General features: G+C 46.2%; 1 long non-coding RNA gene across 1 annotated transcript in view; it reads left to right on the plus strand.

Moving 5' to 3' along the window:
- LOC119470343 overlaps positions 1 to 19,211 on the plus strand; it is a 50,819-nt gene that overhangs the window by 14,510 nt on the left and 17,098 nt on the right. Inside the window, exon 2 of the long non-coding RNA XR_005199238.1 lies at positions 11,458 to 11,845. This is a non-coding gene — a long non-coding RNA (uncharacterized LOC119470343). The remainder of the gene's footprint in view (positions 1 to 11,457; positions 11,846 to 19,211) is intronic.

Genomic DNA, 19,211 nt, shown 5'->3' on the forward strand with positions numbered 1-19,211 from the left:
AGAAAGGAGCAGCAGGAAAGTGAGAGCTGTGACTAACCCTGGAATCCCTCCCCTCCACCTCCTGTAGCTTTTGAGCCAGAGGGAAGAGACGAGGTGGCCTGAGGCTGTGCTGTTAACTTGCCTGCTGGCTGTAATCCTATTGAGTGACCCTAAAGGGCTCATCTGTTGCTTCAATATATATGTTTCTGGGTAAGACTTAAGATATGGGCTAAATCTTGGAGAACACTGGCAGGGTTTTACAAACACTAATATTCTCAGTGGCCCCAGTAAGGTAAACAAATGAAACTCAATCAGGGTGCGGCAATGAGACTTGATGGGGAGTGAGGCAACTGGAAAAGTGAGAGTCTAGCCTAAAGCCATCTAAAGCTACATTTTTGAAAAACAGGCTCTGTGTGCGTGTGTGTGTGTGTGTGTGTGTGTGTGTTATGCACACACGTTGGGGATAGAGACCCTGCACAAACATCTGTAGCTCAAGTTAGCCAATTGGTAACCAAGTTGCTACCTCTGAATGGAGGAATGAGTGGCTGGAGAATGTGTTGGCTCCACACTTTGCCTACAAGATTGAGGTTCCTGGTGAGTGCAGCAAACTCACATACTTCCTGGGGTTGATGAAGAGGAACTCCATATGTCTCTTAGCTTCCAGACAAAGAGGAAGCAATGATGACAGCAGCAATAAGCAAGAAGTGGGATGCACTGTCATCTCCCTGGTGGAGGTTAGCCGTGCAAGGAGGCAGAAGGCTCCACAATGTTCCAAGGCAGAGCTAAGATTTTTCCAAGTAAACTACTTTGTATTTGTTCGTAAGTTTAATCAGATTTCCAGTGAAAATCCCTAGCATTATAACCATCTAGTGCAAGGATGAGATGACATTGACTTGAAAGATTTAGAGTGTTCTTGCTTTTACTTTAATATTCCTGCTGAATATACTTAATTTTGGCCAGGACCTGGTCTTCCAGGGCCCACAAGGATGAGCTGGCTATAAAAGGACTCTGCAGATAATGAAACGAATTGTCCTGCTGAATGGAGATATTCAAATCTTATCCATCTGGCTGCCGAATAGCCTCTGCCGAGTATGACTATTTGAATTTAGCACAATTGATATTGAGCTGTTCTCTCTGAGAGTAATTGGCCACCTGGTTCATGGCCATCCTGCTAATGTCAGTAATACTGTGTCATCAGTGTATTAAAAGCTACTTGTCTTCCAGTCTGGCAGCCAGCATTCAGAGTATCTAAGTACGCTTAGTAGGTGTTGACTGCAAAACAAGAAAGCCGGGACCAAGCCCTCCTCTGGGTCACCTAAGGTTAAATTTGCTCAGTTACTGCCTCCTTCCTACCTAGTCACTTCACTTAGCACTGTGGCCTTTGGAGAAGTGACACCCGTCTCATTTTCTTATGTGAACCAGGAAAGCAGAGTGTCAGTTATGAGGGAAAATACCCATTAAATGTATAGAATCCACCAGATGAAATCATGAAGCCAAATGTTTTTCTGAACCGGGCATTATTTTAAAGGGTGAAGTTCAGAATGATATCAGATAAAAGTTTGTTTAATTCTCAATTAGGAATTGTTTTTATGCAGTGTCGGTGGCATTGGGACTTTTATGAGCTGTGCTGTTGACTGAAATGATGCCCTCCCTCATTGGGTGTTGATTGAGTGATCTTTTGATTCCCTCCCTATTAACATGCTAATGGTTAGGGGTACAGCGCCTCTCAAAGGCACCTGTTATTCCAAGGATGGATGTCTCTGACCTTGCACATTTCTCCCAAGACGCTGGGGGAGAAGGGGTTCTTCAAAGTCCTCATTAGCATAGTGTAGCTCAACTCCTAAGGGTGATAATTTTAAAGAACAGAAACACAATTAGGAAGATTTTTAAAAGGTTACAAATGGTGGGTGTGTTCTGAGAATGTCTGGCTCTACATGTCAAGGGCATCTAAGTTCGTCCTGACAACAGCTGGAGCCCAAAGGCCAGCTCCTCTCTGTGCACCGAATTTACATAAGCTTTGAAGATATTTTTAGCTTTCTGCACTCCTCTTAATATTCTCCTGCTTCTCTGTCTCACAAAGAGGGAATGCTGCAAGCTTAGGATTCTGAGCTTTTGGTCTTCAGAAGTTCTGATGTTTTCTTTTTCAGATCTTCTGGGGATAAGCAAAAGCAGAAATTGATGAGCCCCTATACATGGGCACCAGGGGAGGGTGGGTCAACTCCTTTTAGGGACATCTGCTCACGTGAGATTGCTCATTTTAAAATGAGATTAGCTGAGAAGACATACATTGAAGACACTGGCATAGTGCTATGCATATAGGAGCTTAACAAATATATTTTTTCTCTTTTTTTGCCCCTCCCATGTGAAAATGGTCTATCTGGGACTCTGAATCAAGGTTATGGTGAAGACCATAGGAATTCTGGGAAGACAAACATCCACTAATATTCATTATTCATTTATTTATTCAGCAAACAATTATTGAGCAGCACAGCATGCTGGGCATTGAGTTAAGTGAAGTCCAAAATGAGAAAAAAGAAATAAGACCTAGTCACCGTCAATAGTCTCGAAGTCTAAACAATGTGTGTGTTAGAGTGTGTGTGTGTGTGTGTGTGTGTGTGTGTATGTGGGTGTATCTGTATCTGTTGGGAGGTTCAGAGGCCTTGTGTAGGCTGCTACCTCATTATGGTGTGAACCCAGAGAGTCTGAGACAGGTCTCAGTTAATTTAGAAAGTTTATATTGCCAAGGTTGAGGACATGCCTGGGACACAGCCTCAGGAAATCCTGACAGCATGTGCCCAAGGTCGTCAGGGCACAGCTTGGTTTTATACATTTTAGGGGGACATGCAACATCAATCAGTATATGTAGGAAGTACACTGGCTCTGTCTGGAAAGGCAGGACAACCTGAAGCAAAGGCAGAAAGACTCAACGTAGAAAGCGAGCTTCTAGGTCACAAATAGGTAAGATAGTTGCATTCTTTTGAGTTTCTGATCAGCATTTCCAAAGGATGTAATCTGCTATGCATCTATCTCAGTGCCCAGAGAGATAACTCTGGCTGGAATGGGAGGCAGGTTTGCCTAAGGAGTCTCCAGCTTGAGTTTTCTGTCGTGATTTTGGGGGCCTAAGATATTTTCCCTCCACAATGGTAACAAGTAAGTTCATGGTGTTCATTCGTGTCGCCTAAGACTTCTGCAGTAAGAGAGTCCTGCTCTGCCGTAGGAGCCTCAGGCTTGGCCTTGGTCCTGCCTCTGAGTAGTTGTGTGATCTTGGGCAAGTCACTGTGCCCCACGAGCCTTCAGGCCAGCAGCAGAACACAGCAGACTGGCAGCCGGAGGTAAGTAGGAGAGGCCATGCCCTGCATCAACATGCTCACATTGTTCATTTTGTGGTTGTAATCAAACGGGATGATAGGGAAAATTTTTCTCCAGGGTCTGAGTTGCAGCCATTGGATGAGATGATCTCAAGCTTCCTACAGTTCCAGCATTCAATAATTCAAGGACACAAACCACCTGCCCCTTGGCCCTATGCTCTTCCCAGTAGAGTTAATCTGTCATGGTAATAATTACATGTGTAAAATAACATGACATTAACCTTTGAAAAAAGACAGATTTTGTTTCTATGACAGTGAGTCATAGGCTCTTTGAGAAAACATTTGGTGAAGCATCAAGTTACAAAGGAAGGATGAACCACTGATAGAACCAGCCTGGACCTAATGCCAGAAGCTCCAGGGCATGTAGTAATCTGGTTTTCTCATCAGAGTTGGGTCATGGACACTCATCCCTGCTGACCTCTCCTCCAAAGTCCATTTGTTCATTGGATGTACTGTGTACAAAGACTGTACTGGAGATATGTCCTTTGATAAGGAAGACATTTGAAGGTGCTGGCTGCCACGAGATGTTCCATTTCCTACCTCCATCAAACTGCCTTCAAGTCTACCCCCAGGTCCTCTCCTGTCCTGATTCTGGGGAGTTAAGACTTCTGGGGTCCTTTGGGCAGGACTCTGACCCAGACAAGCCTCACGGCAGATACTGCCATCTTGACTTCTAACAATAGAGTGAAGGGCAGGGCTGGGTCCTGGAGATGGAGACTGGCTGAGGGTGACATGGCCCCCAAGCCGTATTCAGACCTTTCTGGATCAGGAAACATAGTCCAGATATGACAACCCTTGAGGGTGCCCAGCAGAGATATCCAGTGGGAGCTGGATCTATTTGCAGTCAGTTTGTTCAGCTGTGCATTTTCATGAAGTCTGCCAGCAAGGGGTGCCTTTAAATGATCTGTGCAAGGAAGCCTTAGAGGATATCTCCTCTCTCACTCTAGAGTAAGGACCAAAATCAGTTCTCAGCAGAGGCCATGACATCCTCCACTTCCAATTCCACATTCCATATCTTTCGTCAGGCCCAAATTGACAAGAGATGGGAAGGAACTGGAGGGGCCACTGAAGCAGGTGGATGATCAGGTGGCAAATAGCAATGCTCACCTCCTGGGCTTCTGCAGTGCTGCCGTGGGTCTCTGACTCAAGAGAGGGCAACCCAAAGACAAACAGATATATGGTGGCACACACACAGAGATACATGCACACACCAACAGACATGCAGGTGTACATCAACACACTCAGAACACACCCAAACACAGGCCCTTAGTGGTAGACACTAGCGCTACCCACATATGCCACTAGTAACGGGGGACTTACTTCCCCTGCTGCTGGTAGTACCAGGAGTCAGTCCCCAGCCAAAGGAAAGGAGACTGCCTTGATCAGGTCACATCTCTTCTAGGGAAGCTGGCATTCAATGGCTGGTTAGGAGAGGAAGCGGGTAATGAGGGCCTGGCCTCCTTGCCCAGCTCAGGACATCAAGGGTCATCCAGAGTTTCCATGGCGTTGGCTGAGGCCTTCCTTGGGACCACATGTTAGCTCAAGTTCTCCCTCTGTCCATTCTACTTTTATCCTTTCTTTTCCAGAGGCACTGGCCCCAAAGGCATCCCCTAATAAGGTATTAAACTCAGTCTCAAAGATGCTTCTCAAAGGATCAAGAGTGCAATGCAGATACACACCCAAAAACAAAGACACACACAGACATACTCACACACATACGAAGATACACACACATTCCTCAAGGAAACAAGAGTGGGAAGTGAGAGGAGAGTTTGCCCTGTGATTATAGCTGAGTGACACAATCCCTTTTACAATATGAATTTATCAGGCTTTTTCTTTCAATTTCTTTCAAATGCTCACTTTTAAAATCAAAAGTGAGCATTCCATTATTATAATAAGAGAGGGAAAACATAAAACTATTAATAAAACCAGCTCTTCACAAATAACTCTGTGCACAGGCCCTCACCCTGTAAGAACTTGTGGTTTTGCTTCAGGCCTTCTTCTGTGTTTGGCAAAATCTCCAGTGTCCTAGTTTATCACCACCAAAGATATCTGCATTATTCCCTGACCCCTGCCAAATTAGACCTTGGGGTTGACAGATCTGGTCTACTAGCTGCACTTGTTTTAAAATTGTTATTCATAAAAAACATGAGGAACAATCAAAGTTCAGAAGAGCTCCATATAAGTAATATTCTCATCCCAAGTGGATATTACTCCAGCCCCAATCAGATAGGGTTTCTGAAAATAAGAAGGGCTTCGGAAACCTTGTTCCTGCTGTTGAGGACCTCTGGAAATCATCGATTCTATATTTTCATACCCCTGTTTCTGGGCAAGGCTTCACCCACCACACAGATGTGGATAGCCTCTGAAAGGACTAGCAAAGTTTTGTGCTCTTCCCTGATGGGAAATCCTTTCTGTGTGCAGCTGGAATTTCCACCAAGAAACTTCAGTCTGTTTTATTGTTTTTGTGTTTTTGCTTTGACCTCAGTAGGGGTCAGCAGTCTGCTGGCACTTCATCATTGTGTCATGGACTAAGTGAGAGCACCAGGGCCGTGGAGCTCCGCAGACTTGGCTCTGAGCCCTGCCCTGCTACTAACTAAGTAGACTAAATCCCACGGGGCCTCTGCTTCCTCTTCCTTAAGATGGGATAACAATTATAACAGTCCCGGCTGTTGGAGGGATCAGGGTAATTATATCAGAGGGCATTCCATAAATTTTGGTCCTTAAGCCTTCATTTTTGGCTTTGTGTTGCAAATTCCTTCATCCTTTTATTTTTCTCCAGCCCTTCTGCATTCTTATCCACTGGCCTTTTGACTTTGTTTCCCCAGGGCCTGACACTGCAGCAGGCACATGGTAAGTGCACAATAATTAGGTGTTGAATGACTGAATGGAGGAAAAGTACCAGGAGGGTGCTGTAGAGGGGGGGCCTGTCCTGGATGGGAGGTCGCCCCGAAGGTCCAGTGGTACAGAAAACTGATGGACACTTTTTCTAGAATAGAATAGGAGAAAGACATCTCCTTCACTGCTTTTCTCTCACCAACTCACCTCTCCTCCCCTCTCTTGCCCCTTGCTATTCCGTCCTCCAAGTCCCTGGCCCTCAATTCACCTGTCCAGTGAGTCCCAGGTCCTGTCCTCTCCCATAGATCTCTCGACTCCATCCCAGTCTTTCTGTTGCTGCCTCCCTGGTTCAGCTCCTCCCTTGCAGACCCTGGGGAATCTGGCACCCAGACCGCCCTCTCCCCTCTGTCCTCCACAGTGTAGCAGAGCCTTCTCTTAAAGAGCAGCACTGTTCATCCCTCTGCTGCCCAAGCCCTCTCCTCCCATAACATGGCACACACACGTGTGTGTGACTTCCTAGCTTCCACTGCCCACCACCCCACCTGTACCTCGTGGGTCCCATTCCCCATACACATTGTGATCTTCCACATCTCTACCCCTTTCACTGTGTTCCGTATGCCCTAAAGGCTCTCTCACAGCCCCCTTGCCCACCTGCTTACTCCTGCTCTCCTTCAAGATTCTGAACAGCACTGTTGCACCCAACCCCAGACTCTGACTTAGGGGCTCCACATCTGTGCTTCCCCAGCACCTGCTGCCTCCTTCTGTCATGCCACTTGGCACTATAGCATTGTGACTATTGGTTCTCTCATCCAGATTCTCTGTAGGGACAGTGTCTCATTTCTTAGTGTATCTTAACACCTAGCACAGCCTCTGGCATTTGGTAGAATTTCAAAAAATGTGGAGCACATTAATGACTAAATGAATGAATGATTATGTGGCTCCTTCTCCGTCGTTGTCCTTTTTGAGGTATCTTGGTGCAGGACAGATCTTCACCAGTCAGATAGGGGCCTGTGCCACACTGTGGGAGGGCAGCAGTTGGGTGTGGGAAAACCAATTTGCTACACTGGATTTCTTTTCAGCTATGAGAAACCAAGAATACACAAGAGGATCTCACTTCCCTTGCCTCCCTTCTTCCTCCAAAGAGTGGCTCCAGGCTCCACATCTACCACTGGTTTCTTTTCTTGGCCTAGAGTTGTGGGGTTGCAGGTGATAAGCCACTGGAATTCCCACATCTTTCTCCCTTCCCCTCCTGCCCACCTCCCCTCTCCTCCCTCTTTCTCTCCCTGGGTCAGTTGCAGAGTACTCAGCCTCCGGCTTGCATAACACAAATCCTGTCATCTGAGTCACTCCAATTTCTGCCTGATGACTGAAGATCATTTCAAACATTCTCTGAGCTCAATTTGCAGTGCCCAGCAGGGAGCGTATCACTGAGTCACGACGTAACATATTCCTTTCCTGGGCTTTCTGTGGAAAGCCAGAAGCTTTTGCTCCAGAAGCCACAGAACTCCTGAGATGCAGAGGAAGGACAGGCTCTGCCAGGACCAGGCAGATGTCCACACCCAGGGGAGCCCAGATGACCCAGAAGAACCTTCTGCTGGCCTCAGAGGGGGTCAATAGAACCTCCAGAACTCATCTAGCCCATTGCCCTGACCTTCCTCAGCATCACAGTCATAGTTGTGGTTGCCTTCACATTCTATTCACTGGAATTTTACTTGAGTCTAACCTAGATTTTTCATGCTGCAGTTGCTTTTATCTTCATATTTTCTTATAAAAGTCACTAGGGCAAGCCTATCCTAGACAAAATTGTGTGCTAGGAATTTAGAGGCCTGATTCCTCCATTTCCCTTCTTTCTGGGCCCTGTTCCTGTTCTCCACACCAAGTGCCCTTATGTTACCCAGGGACCATTTCTTTTGGAAGAATTAATTCACTCCCATGTATTACTGATGTAATATCCATCAATCAACCCCAGGACCTATTTTCTCTGTAGAAGGGAGCAGAGGGCTAATGAATTTGTGTACCTCAAAGGCTTATATTTCTAATGGTGAAAATTTAGACACTGGAGTGCCCAGGATAATGTAGAACATAGTGGACCAGGAACACCAAGTCAAGGTCTTAGAACGCTGGGGCTGAGAGAGAAGGTTGATATTATCTAGTCCCATGTCTCTTTTCACAAATGAGAAAGCTGAGACTCAAAAAGGCCTTCGCCTGGTCACTGGCACATCAGTGTTAAACCTAGTTTTCTGCTTCCTACTCCTGTACTCTTTCCACTTAAAGTTAACTTTCTTGAGCACTTACTATATGCAAAGTATGGTTTTAATCTTTTTACAAGAATGTATTCATTTTTTAAATCTTCACAAACCTGTGAGGTAGGTGTTATTATTATCCCCATTTTACAGAAGACGTAACTGAGGCCCAGAGAGATTACATCAGTCTCTCAAGGACACAAATTGGGAGGTGGCAGAGCCTCTGTTCATACCCATAACACTCTGCTCACACAGCCTCCTCAACTGGATTTCATGAACTTTCTTGAAGCCTTGTTGTAGCAGCACTTCTCTACCATGTTCCTTTTTTTTTTTTTTTTTTTTTTTTTGGTTAGGCATCTGTGCCTTCTCACTACTAAACATGCATCTCACATTCCCCACCCTGGCCTTAAAGGCCACCAACACCTCATTGAAAACCCTTGCTCCTCAGAGGAGGTGCTGCTGATCCCTGACAGACCCGCCTGTGGTTGGTTGCCACCAGGGCTGTTATTAAAGCCAGAAATAGGATCCTGAGCTCTAGTCCTCCTCCAGACTTCTCACCCAGGAAGTTCCCACATGGCTGTGATATCATGGCATCCCCCTCCTCCTCCTATGACGTAATTCCCACAGCCCAGCTCCCTCTCATCCCCAGATTCCCACCTGCACCGAGCAGAAGTCACAGATCATCTCACATAACCAGAAACAGTTAAGCATGGGACCTGTGAGACGTAGAATATTTCTTTGGTTGGGGCCAGAAACTATTCTCTCCCATCTGCCTCCACCCCTCCCAAGAGGATAATTCATCCTGGCTACCACATGTTAGCCCCTCATTTGCCTGGGAGTGAGGTTAGGGATTTCTCCCTCTTCCCTCACCTCCTCTTCTTCATGGGACCAGGGCCAAGATATTTCCACTCTGAAAACTCCTACACCCATGAGGCATCTCAAATCAGCTGTGTGTCTGTCTTGGGTATATGTCTTTGTGTGTGTGTGTATGTGTGTGGCTGAGCTGTGGACTTATGGAGGACATGGAATCAGTTCATCATTGGGAAGCTGATTTAAAATAAACTAAATTCCTGGGCATGGGATGGATGCTGGCACCAGCTTTAGATGGGCCTGTTGCCCTTTTCCTCACAGCCAGAGCAGTGAGGCTCTGGGCGTAGTCCTGGCATCAAGATTGGGGAAGGAATGGCCATGTGCCAAGGGCCGTGTTCTCTGCAAAGCATGCATATTGACTTGATTACATGTTGCAGACATGGGGTGCAGAGAGCCAGTTAGGGCTTCTTGTTGTTCCCCAACTTTCTTTGTTAGCACGCAGGCTCACGGCACTTTTCAAGTGTGATTCTGTGCTAGACACTGTGCTGGGAGCTGAGCATACACATAAGGGAAGAAGGGTTACAAAATTTAATCATATTACAACTCATATATGAGAGAAAATGAGCTCTGTTATCTAAAATGAATTTGGGATTCTTTCCCAGAAAAAGAGGTGAAGGGTGGGGAAAAGTAACTAAACGTCCAAACTGGTTTAGAGCTTGATCTCATCCAATAATGTCATAGCCCTTTTTGGAAATGCCAGTCTCCAAAACAAAAGCTGCTCAGTCTCCCACACTGTTCCTCTGTTCTCCTAGTCCTCTTCCTCAGGTGGAAGAAGGAAGGAGGGGGCTTTATGTAACATCATGATAGAGGAAGAAGTTTCAGGGTTCTCCACCCCTTTGGTCTCCAGAGGCACACCCTTGTCCTCATGGCAGGTCTTTTTGCTCTGTTGGCATTTTTAAGCCAAGTACCTGCCTTGTATAATGTGTGATCTAGCCTCTTTCTTTGGATTTGGGTAGAGCCCATGTCTCAGGCCTTTCCTGGTGGACTCAGCCTCACTTTGGCCCTGCTGAAGCTATGGGCCCCGTAAAGTTGAGCCATGAATTTTATCGGGCCCAGCCTTCATGGTGGTACCCATGGTCTTGTCCCAGGTCTATGGCGACCTGCTATTCAAGACTCCACAGAAGGGCCCCGACTACTTCTAAGTCCTGCCTTTGCTATGAAGCAGCCAAGGGTAGTAGGGTCAGCAAAGCCCAACCTTAGGAGTTCCTTCTGCCTGTTTATGCTATGGACTCCTCCAGCCTGCCAGGTTGCTTCTATGTCTGTCTTATCCAATGTCAATAAACCCTTAACAGGATGGTGTATTAGTTATGTTTTTATGAGCAGAATCGATTTTAGTGCTTGGCACATAGTAAGAGCTTAATAAATGTTTGTTGGATAAATGAATGAATGAGTGAAACGTGTTTGGCTGGGACTCCACATTATGAAGACCACACAGCATCCTTTATATAAAATTGGCACTGGGAGATGACAGAAGCTTCCAGAACAATTGGAAGACAAGTTGTCTATGAGAGTAGCTAGTTTTGTTGAAAAATTGCCAGGGGTCAGGCACTGTGCCGAGGGCATTACAAACACATTTTCTTACCGGAAGTCTGCAACAACCCTTTGAGGTAAGGGTGGGTGTACTATGATTATCATCATGTTACAGATGAGGATACAGGCCCAGAAATGTTCCGTAATTTGCCCAAGGACACACAGCTGGAAGCTGGCAGTGTTCGGACTAAAATTCCATAGCGAAAGCACTGTGCAGCCTCCTTTCAGCCTGGAAGCGTCATAGGAGTTTCCAATAGATGGGCCTCCTAGGACTCAAATAACTGTTAGAACTGTGAGAAATCCCAAACGGGACGAAATTCCGATCTAATGGAGCCGAAGAATCAGCAGGACCCCAAGTCCTAGTTTGCTGGGACAAGGAAGAAATTCCGTAAAAACTCAATGCCTTAAGTAAGGTCAAATAATTAATGTCTTCCAGCAGCTTCCATCCTCTGAGAAGGGCCCAACCTGCATGCTACCGTGTCCCTTCAAGTGCAAGCAGACTGGGAACGCAGGATAATGGATCCCTGAGCGTGGCTAATACGTGATGGAAAAGAATCTTTCTCCTCTGGGGCTGCAATGTAATTTCATACTAAATTTACTGTGGTTTATATAATTCTTTTCATTCACAGCAGAAGGAGTTTTCTTTGCTGCTTCCCTTTTCAGAAACTTGGAGACCATATATCTTTGCAAAGTGGATTTTTAAAAATAAAACAAAGAAGAAAAGATTAAAATGGAGAAGCTCCCAAGTTTTCTGCCTTCTGCCTGGACCAGCTTCCTGTGCTTCTTCCTTTCCAAAATTGATGTGGTAAATGTTATTGCAGTAGCCCTGGCTCAGAAAAGCCCAGGCCTTCCAAGAACGCAACCTTCATGGAGAAATTCTGCGACTCTTTCTCCTCTGCCTAGGCTGGAGAGGTAAGATGTAGAAGGAGAGAGAGACAAAGAGACACGGAGAAATTTGCCTTATTAGTGGCTTTCAAGAGAACAAGGCCAGAAGACAGAGTCCTGGACCTTATCCATGTGAGTCCCTCTTCTTTTTTCACTGTCTGTCTCCTGAGCCTTTACTTATTGCTTCAAAGACCTTTGCTTGTCAGTCTCCAAAGTGTCCAAGCCCCTCTGTGTCCTCAAAGAATATACCTCCTTCTATCCCTCAAAGAAGGCAGACCTGAGCCAGGAGACTGGGCAGAGGAGGGGCAGGTCAGACTCACGGGTGGGTGCCAGAGTCTTGGTGACTGGAAGCCTAAGGAGTTTGAACATCTCACTGATCCTTCAAAAAATCCTCACTGTCTCAGCCCCTAAACAGGAAATTCTGATCTTGAATTGAACTTAGAATAAAATCCTCCTTCAAATCCCATGGAGCGCTATAGAATCTTCTTTCTGCCTTTTTTTCCAACCTCATCTCATGCCATTCCATCTCATCCCATTGCCTTCCACATCTGGCACTATAATTTTCTTTCTGCCTCTTTAACACACCAAGACCTTTCCTGCCTTTAAGGTAGCTACTCACTTTCCTTGGAATGTTCAGCTCTGTGCTCCTCCTTTGGCCAGCTACATCTTGAGCTTTGGGTAGACACCTAATTGCCTTACTGTCAGAGAGGCCTCCCCAACTGTCTGTTCTTTTTTTTTAACTTTAGGTTCTGGGGTACATGTGTAGGTCATGCAGGATTGTTGCATAGGTACATACATGGCAATGTGATTTGCTGCCTCCATCCCCCCATCACCTATATCTGGCATTTCTCCCCATATTATCCCTCCCCAACCTCCCCACCCCACACTGTCCCTCCCCTAGCCAGTGTGTGATGCTCCCCTCCCTGTGTTCATGTATTCTCATTGTTCAACACTTGCCTATGAGTGAGAACATGTGGTGTTTAATTTTCTGTTCTTGTGTCAGTTTACTGAGAGCGATGGTTTCCAGATTCATCCATGTCCCTACAAAGGACATGAGCTCATCAATTTTTATGGCTGCATAGTATTCCATGGTGTATATGTGCCACATTTTCCTTGCCTAGTCTATCATCAATGGACATTTGGGTTGGTTCCCGGTCTTCACTATTGTAAACAGTGCCTCAGTGAACATATGTGTGCATGTGTCTTTATAATAGAATGATTTATAATCCATTGGATATATACAGGGGATTGCTGGGTCTTAAAACAGGTCCTTATCCCTCTCACTCTGTATTCCCCTGCTTTTTAAATTTCCTTCATGGCACTTTGCACAACATACATGATCTTTACATGTGACATGCCTGCTATCCGACTCCCCAGTGTAAATTCCCCAAGGCAGAGATCATGTCTTGGTTGTCCCTGCTAAGGCTGCAGTGCCTAGCCCAGAGATCAAATTCAATCGACATTTACCAAATGAAAGCTGAATTCCAACTCTCTCTCATTTCCATGACAGTGAGCTCTCTGAAGGCAGGGACTGTCTTTTTTCCTCTGCATCCTTAGTACGTAGCACAGATCCAGGAGTAGAGAAGACCCTCTGCATGTGTTTGTGAATGAATGAAAATCTGCATCAGAGACTTTCTGCTCAAAACGTCTGCAGATGAATTTCTCTGATCAGTGAGATACCCGGAAGGCAGAGCAGGCCAGCCAGGCAGCAGGCCATGTGTGAGTGTCCAATTATCAGATGACATCATCTCCAGATGAGTTGAAAAGAACGTGATCATCGGAAGCAGTCCCAGTCCATTGAATCTTTCTCTGGCATTTGTATCCTAGCTGTGCATCTGCTCCTGGGCCCTCTCCCATGCCTGTTCCTGAAAGCTGAGGTTTGGTATTGGGTTTTGTGAGGGTGTTTTTCCCTGCTCATTGCTGGAAGGGACCTTGCAGGATTTCTAGTATCTGGTCCAACTTTTCAGTGAGCAGAAAAATCTCTGCTCAGTCTCAAAATTCTTCTAGTGTCAAGGAATGCACCGCCTCAAGTCAGAGCCCCCAGGACTGCTGCGTGTCTGTGAGGTTTAGCAATGGCTTGCTCAGGGAGGTCCCAAAATTGCCTTGTTTGAACTTTATCCTTCAGTCCCAGCTCCCGACCTGGGATTACCTTCAACAGGATGGTTCAGTAGATGAGGGAGCTGAATATCAAGACTTTCTTTCACTACGGCCGACTACTCTACTCCAGAGACACTTGCCCATTTCTGGGTTTCTGCCCACTCTCACTGACGTGCTCTTGCCCAAACTCAGTTAGTAGGAAATGGGAACCAAGTCCTTAAATTGCCTCTGTGGCATTAGAGGTATATCTCAGCCGTGAGAGAAAATGAAGGGTTATTCTGTTTCCTTGACCAGGGGTGACAAGGAGACAAAAAGTGATGAGGTTGTGGAATTTTAATTTCGTCTAACACATCACCATCTTTTGTCTGTAACTCCGCCTCCCCTCATAAGACAGTAACTGGAAGCCTTTATGAACACCTTCTTTCACTCTCTTGAGGGTAGAATTTGCAATCCTCTCCTTTCTTCTACCACTTCCCTCTTGGGCTCGTCATCCCAGAAGACGTTGCCATTAGGCGTGTCCTAGTCTCAGGTGGGCAGTGCACCGCTCCAAAAAGCTCTGTATAAGGAAGCAGCCAACCACTGATTTTCCACTCCAAGGAATGACTCCACAGGGGAGATTTCCTCACAGCCCTTCCCTCCTCTTAGGTGAGGTTAGCAGCTCTAGTCCGCAAATCGTTCTCAAGTTCCACAATCTCAATTCCCCCGCTTGCCTGGTCATGTCCCTCTGGTCACTGTCCAGCCCATCAATGTCAGAATAATGGCTGGCTTGATGTTATGAGATGGCATTATGGTGGTGCAACATGCCAGCAAGACAAGAATACACAGAGCATGCCTTCAAACAATCTCGTATCTTTGTAAGTTTCTGTAATTGTTTGCTTGGGCTACTATAGCAAAATACTATAAACTGAGTGGCTTAAACAACAGACACTTACTTCTCACCTACTGGAGGCTAGGAAGTCCAAAATCAAGGTGCCAGGCTATTTGGTTCCTGGTGAGGGCTCTCTTCCTGGCTTGCAGGCAGCTGTCTGTTTGCTGTGTCTTCACATGGTAGAGAAAGAGAGCGGTGAAGGTGTAGGGAGAGAAAGAGAGAGAGAAAGAGAGAAGAGAGAAGGAAGGGGAGAGAGAGAGGAAGGGAGAGAGAAGGGGGAAGGGGGAGAGAGAGCGAGAGGGAGAGCGAGCGAGAGAGAACATGCTCCAATTTTCCAGTCTTTCTTATAGGAAGGCACTTATCCCTTCTGAGGACCCCATCCTGATGGCCTCATCTAAACCTAGTTATCTTCCAAAGACCCCAAGATCCCATCTTTAAATATCAACACATTAGAAGTTAGGTATTCAACATATGGAATATGGATTTGGGGGGAACACAACTCAGTATACATAGATGAAGCAAAGAAGAGCAAGCCCCAGTGCAGAGCTCAGCCGAGCAAGACCAGTACAACAGAAAACTACTTTTGTCAGGCCCAGGCCAGAGTCAGTGTAGAGCCCAGAACCAGGGCAGCTCCCAAAGTCTGCCTGGTTCCTTGACCTCTCAGTGACCACACTTGAGGCTCAGATACTTACCTCCAACGAGAGAAATGACAGATCCAATACCACCCACCAGCACCAGGGAAAAAGGACCGAGAGACAGAGCAAGGGAGACTGTTGGTGCTTATGTGCAGAGTAGGACTGGTTCTGGCCTCCTGTCCCAGGTCTTAGGCTGGGTCAGTGGCCTTGGAGCCTACATCAGTCGTGTGGGAAGAGAGGGGAGGAAGAGAGAAAGTCAGAGAAAGAGACAGCTGGGAATAGTTCTGGTCAAGAGAAATTTATTTTAAAAAAGGGCAAAATCACACCCATGTGTCTGGACATAGTAATTCTTTCAGAAGGTTTTACCTCTTGAAAACATGACTCAATTAGATGACCTTGAATTTGGCCAATCCAAATTCCAGGGTTGGGGGTACAGTTGGGGCAAGGTCTGAGGAATCCAGTGTTATTCCTGGAAGCCCAAAATCTATATCCATTTAAAGGAGAGACATCCATAACTGCATCAGTCTTTATATTTTGTCATTTTTACCTTCCTCAACCTAAACTGGCACAATAAACATGTATTTATGCAACTTTAGACCACGTTACATCTTTCAGTAGCTGCATCTCACTGTTGGGTTATTCCGAGTTTATATATGTTCACCCAAACCCCCAATTACTTTTCCCATGATGTGCTTTCAAGTCAGCTCCACCCCACCCTGAAATTGTATAAATGATTATTTGTACCTTCATTTGGGAGTTCACATTTGTTTCTGCGAAAGGTCATCATGTTGATTTTGCCCCATCATTGAAAGCCACCAAAATTATTTTGAATTGCAATTTTGCTGTGCAACATATGAACTATTTCTGCCTTCTCGACTTTACTGAGATTTTCACTGCAGCGTCTCAAGAGTTGCTGCTCAAACTAAAAATGTCCTACTTAGCATTCATCCAGCTGCCTCCCTCACTGCTTCCAAAACAGAGCTCAAAGCTAAACTCTCCCAGGAAGGCTTCCAAGATTAAACGGGGGCAGAAATGAGGCTCCTTCCTTCTAGGACAAGAGGGAACTCCACAGAGCTCCTTCTCAGAGTGGCCTGGGGCTACTTGTGGATTTCAAAGAGGAAACTCTGTTCATAGAAATGGAGAGCACAGAATGTGAAACTGCATAATGTCAAATGTGCTGCTTCTGGGAGAGAAGGCCTTGTGTCCTCAGGAGCCAGGTTCCTCACTGGCTCCAAAGAGATACTCATCCCTGCCTGCATGCCATACCTTCTGGGCTATTAAAATACTTACCTCTTCCTAAAAAAGAGTTCTCCAAGAGCCTTCTCTGTAAGCTCTCAACCCTCCCAACCCCAGCCTGCAATCAGAAGGAACCGCTGGCGCATTGTGGCTTAGGAAAGGCAATATGGCTTGGAGGTCAAGTGCTCAGATCCTGGAACCAAATAGCTCTGGGTTCAAATACTTACTGTGTCACTTATAAATGGTTTAACCCTGGGAAAATGCTTCTGCTTTCTAAGCCTCAATGTCTCCTTGTTTATAATACAAGACACTTTACAAGTCCGACCTCTAAAGGATAAAATGAAATGATGACGGTAAAGACCAGTGCAGAGGGCTCATCACATGGGAGGCAGGTACTCGACAAATGAGTGTGCTCATCATCGTGTGGTCACACTTTCCTTAGCTCATCTCTGATTACAAATCTGGGATGAGTCTCAGTTATTGGCACCGACTTCTACTTGCTAGCATGCTGGCCACAGCATCTACTTAAAATGGATGTTTTATCAAAAGTACAAATGATCAATAAGCATTATGTTCTGAAACTGGGGAATTAGTGATGTTAACTGAACTGCCTTTCAGTGCCTTTAAATTATTGCTATTTCAGTTATCTGCCTAAGGAACTATCCCCAGACTCAGCAGCTTAAACAGCAAGGATCTAATACCTTTTCATGAGTCCATGGGTTGGCCAGGCTCAGCTGGGTGGTTCTTCTCCACATGGGGTTGGGCAGAATCATGTGTGCAGCTGCCTTCTGCTGGGAGCTGGGCTGGATCACTCTCCATGGCTTTACATGTGCCAAATGCTTCAGCTGGGGTTGCTGAACGGCTTGGCCTGGCTGAGCCATTCTCTCTCTATACAGCCTCTCCTCATTTAGTGGTGCCTGGTGACCACTGTTACATGTTGGCTGAATCCTAGGAGGGTGAAAACAGAAGCCACAAGGCTCCCTAAGGCCTAGGACTGGAAATTTCACTGCATAGCTGCTGCCGCATTCTGTTGATCAAAGCAAGTCATGGGATTAAACTAGATTGGAGAGAAGAGGAAATGGGCTCTACTTCATTATGGGAGGGACGCATATGTCCAGAGATGGGAGGGGTTGTTGGTGGCCATTTTTAAAGAAAATCTACCACATCCCTCTGCTCCGATTTCTCTTCCAGCCTCTTTATGTGGACCATGCAAGCAGGTGCTACCCAGAGGAACCCAGCTGTCGGCTCTGGCCCTGGCTTCCGCCATTTCCCAATCGCACTTGCATGTGGCCTCTGTACTTCTACCACCATTTGCTTCTTCACACTTGGCTCCTCATGTGCACCCTGGGGAGAGAGAGAAACGGTGGTCATTTCTCCTAAGCATATTGTCTCAAACTGGAATTTTTACAACATACTTCCTTTGGAAATATGTTGACCTGACATTTCTTAAGACCACAGTAGAATGACATTAGAGACAGCAATAAAAAATATGAACACAGCACATAGAGAAGGTAGCAGAGGTAGTACCTATTCTAGGTGTCTTGCACTGTCTGTTCTCGTGGAAAAATCTACATAGATCCAGCAATAAAGTGCCAGGGCAAGGATGCCCCTGCTTCTTGAGGCAACCTGTGTCCTGTACCTGGGCGGAAAACAGCCTCAGCCAAGAGGAAAGACAAAGTGCCTCCTTGCAGCTTCAGGACCTGCACTCAAGAGAGCCAGTGCACCAATTCCAGTGTGCAGAGAGGCTAAAGCTTTATGCATCCGAAAAGGGCTATCTTTCGTTTTTCCAAAGGAGGTAGGGAGTGCCTTTCTCCAAAGTTGGTTTCCTATTTGCTTCCTACTGAAAAGATTGCTCAGTAATCTGGATCTGGGTGGGATGCTGTTGCTGCTGCTGCTGATGATAAATAATAAAACAATAGTACGTACTGAGGACTTTCTATGTGCCAGGCACCATGCTATGTGCTCTTGATGCACTGTTATTTAAAACTTACACATTCATAGTGACTTTTGAAGGTCACATAGCTCACAGCCAATAAGTGGCCAACCCTGGCTTCAAACCCCGGTCAGGCTAATGAAAGAGACAGTACCTTCACCATCAGACCAAGCACAGTGCTTCTGGAGTTATTTTATCCAGAAACACCTGCTCAGTGCCAAATGCCAACTCCTGTCTCAGATAGAACTGGACTATCAGCTGCTGCTGCATACCCCAAAGCCTGCTCAGGCCCACAGGCAGCATGGGATGGGGAGCTCCAGACCCTGGTTCTAATTAAGCAGTGCAATTGCCCTGGAAGGTTTGAGAGAAGAACACAGAGAAGACAAAAAGGGAGCACAAAGAGCAAGGCAGGCAAGATGCCTTGGAGATGGGAGCTTTACTTCAACCTGTTTCACAGGCACAGGTGCCTCCTAGAGCCTCTACTAGCTCCTGTTAGCAGCAGCATCCTCTGCTATGGAAGGAGGAGGCATCATTTTCCCAGTGTCTACATGAGGCTTCAGGCACCTCTCTCCTTTAGCCTTACTGGAGCTCCCAATGCCAGGCCCTTAAGAAGCCCCTAAGCTGGAGCTGTGGGACTGGGCTCTAAGGAGACTACCATTTTGATTACCCCCTTCTCCTGCCATGTCTTCCCAAACCACCAGAGAGTCTCTGCAACCTTGATTCTGGCTT

Source organism: Cebus imitator, unplaced genomic scaffold (genome assembly GCF_001604975.1).
Source record: "Cebus imitator isolate Cc_AM_T3 unplaced genomic scaffold, Cebus_imitator-1.0 Scaffold28, whole genome shotgun sequence".
NCBI classification, from domain to species: Eukaryota; Metazoa; Chordata; class Mammalia; order Primates; family Cebidae; genus Cebus; species Cebus imitator.